General features: G+C 33.9%; 1 protein-coding gene across 5 annotated transcripts in view; it reads right to left on the bottom strand.

Annotated features, from left to right (window-relative positions):
• The window catches only part of CPEB3 (cytoplasmic polyadenylation element binding protein 3), a 92166-nt gene that overhangs the window by 43639 nt on the left and 41035 nt on the right, over positions 1-7492 (bottom strand). The window lies entirely within an intron of this gene.

Raw genomic sequence — 7492 nt, 5'->3', positions numbered from 1 at the left:
ATTTCCAGCTCCAGAGCAGCCCAGTGACAAGACTTTTTTTTTTTTTTTTTTTCCTCCAAATTAACTCTGGTTAAGAGCTTAATTTTTATGGATTAGAAACTATGGGGAAGAGCTTCCCTGGGAAAACAACTAGCTACATATGGGAGAAAGCTGGTAAAACAATTAAGAAGTTTCACCAAAACACAAGCACATTCTTAAAATAATTTTTAATGAAGCCAATTACATGGAGTTGGTATTTATTCAACATGCTAAAACCACTATCATTAAGAAAATTATCTCTATAGAAACTTGAGTATTTGTGACCTATGTTAAATGGATCAAAAGCTTTCAGCAGCTTCATTAAGGTCATATTAATAACTTATGACAGACAACCTTCTAGAGAAGGTTTTTCAAATGCATCAGACCTTACTAAAAATCTGATCTTAAATCTATAGACAAGCCAATGTACTTCCAAGGGTGTTCATACAGGAGATAATATTGCCAAATTAATTTTGTTGATCTTTTAATCAGATTCTAACAGCAACTAGATCTAAATTATTTCCATAACAAAGCTAAAAGTTAATCCAATCTGGAAAATTCAAATGCAGACATAAGGAATATCATTTTATTTATATTATCACATTTTACAGAAGACTCAACAGAAAGTATTTTGACAACGTTAAAAACATTTTTCTTCACTGTTGATACTAAGCCTTACCTTCTTCATATAATGATATGTCCACAATATCAAAGACATTTCCCAAAAATCTTAGACTGACTTTTTGAAATGTTGTATTTTTTTTCTTAGAGATGATACTATTTCATTAATATTTAAGATTAGAAATTTGGGGTTAGAAGAGTTAAAAAAAAAAAAAAACTTATTTGACAAGACTGTGAACTCCTTGATTTATAGACTCTAGTATCTTATTTCTAACTTGGAAAACTCATTTGACTTGAAGCAGTCAGCAGTTCAGAACAGTAATTGCTTTAGGACAGTATGAGTTATGCAATAACATTCTAAATTTGGAAAGGAAAATATGTCAGGCCTTTTGTTTTGAATAGTTAGTCTCTGAAGTTCTTTAGAGATCTGGAAGTTTACAAGTGAAATACAATTCCAGAGAAAAAATKAATTAATGATCTCAGAGAAGGTGATAAAATCAAGCGTAATTATGCAATGTATCTCTGCTATAACAACATCTCTGTAGCACACAACTTGAACTCAGTGAAGAACTCTTTTTGCTAAACTAACATTGAGGAGCATAAAGCAATTTAGGAATTCTTCTTTTACAGATGCTTAATAAAAACAGCATAAATGTACTGCAAATAAAATACTGTTCTTTGGCTAACAATTTCTGGATTTTAACTAGTGAAAAAACAAGCTGATAAAGGAATGTAGCATGATAAAACTGAGCAGGTCAAATGTGCAAACATGGAAAAATAAGAACTAAATTTGGAGAAATAAAGAATTAAACATGGTTCAGAATATTAACTTCTGTGTTTCTTGCATTGGTATGCTTGTACTGAGCACGATGTGCATAGAAATCTATTTGCTTCCAAATAAAGTTTTTTATATATTCTTTTGTCATTTGTACAGCATCCTCCCCACGTTGTTCAGGATAGTATTTAAAATTAATTTTACTTTAGCAAACTTCAATATTGAAGATTTGAAGGGCTATTTTCAGTGAGGAGCAATGTAACAGAACAGCTTGTTTAAGAAAATATTGCTCTTTCCCTTTTTGTATGGCTAGAAAAGCTGCCTCAGAGAATAACTTCACAAAGGACAAGACTTCTATCCCCCCCCTCTTTTAAGAGGTTTTTGAAAGAAAAAATTAAACTAAGTAATTGGGATTTGGGGATTGGGATGAATTGTTGTTCATCTATGAGTGGTTCAAAAATGGTTCTGAATCTCCACTGATAGATAGGCAGAACATACAGAGGAGTGTAGGGATAATTTGGTGATATCAGCCTCAACAGCCCTTTCTGATTCACCTCCTTTCAATGCTAGTAATGCAAACTTTCCAACCATCTCCCTGGCAATATACATTGGCATTCCACCAGTTATACCAGTAGAATCCCAGCATTGGTAAAAACACAATCTACTTGCAAGCTGTATGTAGTTTAAGGCCCACACAGTGGACCTCAAATACTCCATGAAGCCATGTGAATTGCAAAATATCTCTTTATTCTGACATTTGACACTCAAAACTATATATTTTTCCCCAGTAGTTTGGGCCTCTGTTCTTCATGCACATTTAGTGGTCAAGCATCTGTGTGGAAGAGAAGGCTTATCTATTCTCTTCATGTTTTCATTTTAAAAGTAGACTAATGATAAAACTCACAACTCTTAACAATCAGGTTGATGGGAACTTCCTTCATATTGCTTCCAATCTACTGAATCTAATCCTTGACTGCAAGTCCCCTCACTACGCATCATGCATAAGGGTTATGGAAAAGCTTGACAAGTCCTGGACATAAATGCTGCAGAAACAGATGGCAATCACTCACAACAGAGAGGATCACACAAATGAAAAGAATGCACATTGCTGAGGTTGTGATGCAGGAAGAGTAGTGGAAAAACAAATAAGGGAGTAGAGAGCTAGGAAGTGGGATTAGAAGGAAGAAAAGTTGAGAAATTTTCCTCTCCTAGAAAAAGCAGTTTTAGCAGTCACCAGTAAGAGATACTGCTCTCAGCAATAGCAAAATCAGACCTCAGAAAATGCAGATACTATTATAAAAACTTGATGGGGAGAAAGAAAAGGATGTCTAAATGCAGCCCCTTCACACTTCTTTTTTTTTATGCTTTATTAAACACATACAGAAGGGACTTTGAGATATCAACTAGCCCATTTTACTCCCCCAAGGCAGGATCAGTGCTAACTCACTCCTAAGAAAGGTTTGTATGGCCAGCTCTGAAAACTGCAACAAGGCTATGCATAAAGTCACAGTTCAGACACTTTGGGAGTCTTATGAACCCTTTACTATTCCATCATCCCTCCAATGAAATAAACTGATCTCTTCACAGTTAAACCTAGGCAACCTTGCTYGACCAAGGGGGCTGGACTAGATGATCTCCAGAGGTCCCTTCCACCTTCAACCATTCTGTGATTCTGTGCGATTCTGTGAAACTAGATTTGCATATCTTGCTAGATTTCTCAGCACCTTTATACCTTTCTACTATTCTCTATCTGAAAACAAATCAGCAACAGATTAGTAACCTGACTTGATAACTGAGCTAAAGACCTCAGTGAATTTCAATAGGAAGGTATCAGTCTTCTCTGGCTTTATTTTTTTCTCTCCACAAAAATGCACCTACAAGTCCTTACTCAGTCATATTAAGTGGACATCCTGTATGGAAGAACTCTGTAAAACACATTCACAATTTCACCTTACTTCATGCCAGGCTCTGAAGATGATGAAATTTAGCCATTTGTCCTATTGATGGTTTAAATTTTAGAACTGAGCTACATTACCGGAAATCAAGTATCAAGTCCAGTCAGTAATTTCACAGAGATGAAGGGCTAAACTCATTCCAGATAGCCTTCAACCAAAACTTTATAACAAATTCAGGCATCAGCTTTTGGACCTCTATCCAGTAAAACCTTTAATAGCTTAAATTCTACTCAGAAAAAAAAAAAAAAAAAAAAAAGAAAAAAAAATCAGAGCGAAAACTATTAGAGGAGATAAATGCCTCTGGCAATTTAGCTGCACATCTACCTGGGATAGTATCACTACAAAAGCATGCTTTTGTCAACTATTAAACGGCCAACTAAAAATTCTGCAAAACAAATAATTCAATAAACTTTCTATTAATAGCTGCTCATTTCAAGGAATATCAATGACATTGGCAAAAGATTTGAACATAAGATTATATTTCAGGAACTTTTTTATATCCAAACATTATATGTTTGAAAACAATACATCAGAAGATATGAAGAGCCAAGTACAAGAGATCTCAGGGAGACAAACCAATTTTAAATGCCATAGAAGTAAGGAAATACAAAATTAAATTGTTTCCCTGACACTACATTTTCTGTTGAACACTTCCTTGTATAACTATTATTTATATTAACAAAACCAAAATCTCTACAGAACCATGCAAAATGTGCCAGAAAATATTACCTTAATGTATTTCTCAATCTATTTTATTCAGAACAAACAATTAAGTGAAACTTTTATGAAAAAAGAAAAGACAGTCAGATGGAGAGCAAACAGTACCAGGCCTCACAGCTGATACATTTTCAGATGAGATAAGAATTAACAGTGGAAACAGATGGAACATTTGAAGCCCAATAGCCGTGCAAAGTCACTGCATACAGGAACTTCAGGAAAAACAAAATTCTGGCAGTTCACAAGGTTTTTTTTTTCTTTTTTTTTTTTTTTCTATCTCCTTTTAGTGTAAACTCATTTTATAAGAGCTAATACGAGAGCCCAGCACCACAGTCCTGTGCTTCCCTGGGGAAGATCACACCCACTAGTTTATTCCCCTTCTCCCTTTTCACCCCATACAGCACCCTCCCAATAACGTTTGCTGTTGGTTTTCTGGAGTTCACAAGAAGCACAAGAGATAGCCCACCAACTAGCATGCAGTTGATTAGGTGTTCATGCTAATCATGTAGTCCTAATATATCTAATAAAGCAGTATGTATTAACTCAAAAGAAAACCTAGTATCCCATGACAAAAACAACAGCTGCAGAAACGTTTGTTTGCAAATGGGAGCAAATGCTAGCAAGGGAAGGGGACAGAGGAAACCACAGAATTCATTTAGGCAAATTATTTTCCATTTTAATTAGTATTGTAAACATTAACTAAAAGTGCCCTAGTCAATGCTTGGTTTCTTCGAGTTCATAACAAATTAACACAAATAAAATCAATAATCACATTTATGCCACATTTCTCCTAGAATTTACAGTAACATCACATTTGTTTAATAAGCTGCTGTACCTGAAAGTTCTTTCTAAAAAATTGTTCTCTCTTTCATCTCAAGACCAATGATATACTAATTGAAAGCGTGTTTTTAATCAAGTAGTGACATTATTTGTTAATTTTTCTTTTAAGAGAGAGTAGGGGTTTTTTAAAGATTAAAACTAGTTATCTACTACTAAACACAGACTTCATGTGTAAGTAGTAGTCAAGGACAAAGTACTGTATGTATATTTACAAAAATTAAATTTGATTTAGTATCAGCAAATTCTTCAAGAATTAATATATTCAAAAACATTAGCTTTCTCCCTATTTGTCTCAGTGTTTCCAAGTCTGAGTATTTTGATTTTGCTTTTGTTTATAAACTCTTCAGGATTAGGCTCAGGTCTCCCTGAATATTTTCTGCAGCACATTCCTCAATAAAAGCCTAATTCTCATTTTGAACTTCAAGCACCACTACTCTATAAACATGATTAACGTGTGTTTATACGCACAAGCATAACACCATTAACAACAAAAATAGCATTCATAATAATCTATACATTTAGAAGTACTTTTCTATCCCACTGATTTTATTATTTCAGGAACTCCATGCTTTGAGATGATGATGACTTAGAGCTTCATATTTGATGAACAAAACGGTGGTAGTATGCTCTGCACTAAGCCCTGCTAGTAAGCCTTCAAGATTTTAAGGTCAGTTAAACAGCAAGTAATGCCTGCCCTCAAACTCCAACCCCAACAATTCTAGCCAGTAACTCAAGATGGCCAGCTAGGAAAATCCCTTGTTTCAAAAGGCTGTAATCAATAAGTAAGAATAGCAGCTAAGGCACAGTTGGAAGTGCTGCCATGAAAGATAAAAAGGAATTAAAGAGAAGACAACCACGCAAGAAAACTGTCCTTTTGCCCAACATGTTAAGTTTTGTATTGCTGTAGGCATGAACCTAGATTGTCATGTAATTTCAGAAAGATTGTGTACACCATTAGTGATAAAATGAGCTTTGAATAACAAGTGTTGGGGATTATTACTGTTTCTTAGAAGGAAAAGAGAAAAATACTGAGGCAGTGATTATAAAAGAGAATGTGAAGGTTGGGATTTGTGGATTCAGCAGACAGCGTTTAGTTGCATCRAAATTATATATAGATATTGCAAGCATTATCATGATTTAAGTTACATAAATTCTCCAATTTCTTCCAAAAATTACTGGGCTGAAATCTCTTTTGGGAGATTTTCTTTATCCACACTGCAGCCATTCTGGCAGAAGGAAGAATATTTCTTCTTGGACTACCTTTTATGTGTGTGTTCCACCATGGCAAAGAACATGGGTTACAAGAGAGTTACACAGTTCTAAATTTGTCAGTTTTAGCTACATTTGAAAAGATTTACATGATAAACTACAAATATTTTCTAAGCCTAAGTACTTGCTTTTGATCTTTAATCTTCATGAACCAAACATCAAAGACTTAAGACCGAAAAGCAATGGTTTCACAGTACAATAAATTTAGCTTCTGGGCTCTTAGTAATGGCCAAAAACGGTTTGACCTCATCTCACAAAACATGGGAGGCAGAAGAGATGCAGGAGAGCAGAAATCCAAAGGTAATTATTTAGCACTTTGTGCTGAATTCTACTCAAAATAACAAGTGCTACTATTTTGCATAAATTGTTTATTTATGATTCTAAGTCTGTAAACAGATAATATTTAAACAATTTAATAATATTTAGCATCCTAGAAATGTGTAAACATGTTTTGTTTAGGAACATCAGTTATTTATACTGTTCTTTTAGCCCTATACCAGGTCTACAGTGAGAAATGATCTTTAYTTTTTATAACCAAGAAAATTACAGAGCTGCCTGTAAAATATCAAAGGGATTAGACGGGGAGTAAGAAATTCAATTTTCTTATTTTTTTTTCCATTATAAAGGCAGCTTCTTCTAAAATTTATCTATCAATGAAAGAAATCAGAATAGAATACATTCATCCACTTAGGAATGAAAAACTCATACAAAAAGCTACCATACTATATAAAATCAGAGATGTTTAGTTTTTGAGACAACTCACTTTTACCCCACCTTCCAAAAATCCCTACTCTGTAAGAAATATTGCTACATCTTCTTTAACAGACATCAATTGTTTTCAAAATTCACATTCAAACAAAATCTCCCTTCCTCACAATTCTATTACTATTGAAATCAGCTTATTGAAATGTGCACAAAAAAACAACAAAAAAAATTCTTAGACCAGAATCATGTCAAAGTACAGCAGACTATACTGTGTAGAACTTATTTACACCTCCACACACTTGACCACTTTTCTTGTTCAATAATATTTTTAATTAGATGGAGCATTTCTTCCAATTCATTACCTAATTTCAAGTGCACCCTATAACAAAGTGTAGCGTATGTGATACCTATGACAACAGAAACTGCAAAAATTTCATGTCATTAACTATGCAAAGCTAAGGAAAAGAGCACTAACAGCAAGTTTATACATTCTAAGAACTGGCATTAAATGCCTAAAGCTTAAAGGCTAAATCTTGCTCAATTACTTACTTCCTTGAAAATTTCTACAAAATTAATTTTTAATCTTGTTTGG

The sequence above is a fragment of the Rhea americana genome, unplaced genomic scaffold (genome assembly GCF_003343005.1).
Source record: "Rhea americana isolate MKP2758 unplaced genomic scaffold, rheAme1 scaffold_122, whole genome shotgun sequence".
In the NCBI taxonomy this organism is placed as follows: Eukaryota; Metazoa; Chordata; class Aves; order Rheiformes; family Rheidae; genus Rhea; species Rhea americana.
The sequence above is the reverse complement of the archived record's forward strand: the minus strand, read 5'-3'. Positions and strand labels throughout refer to the sequence as shown.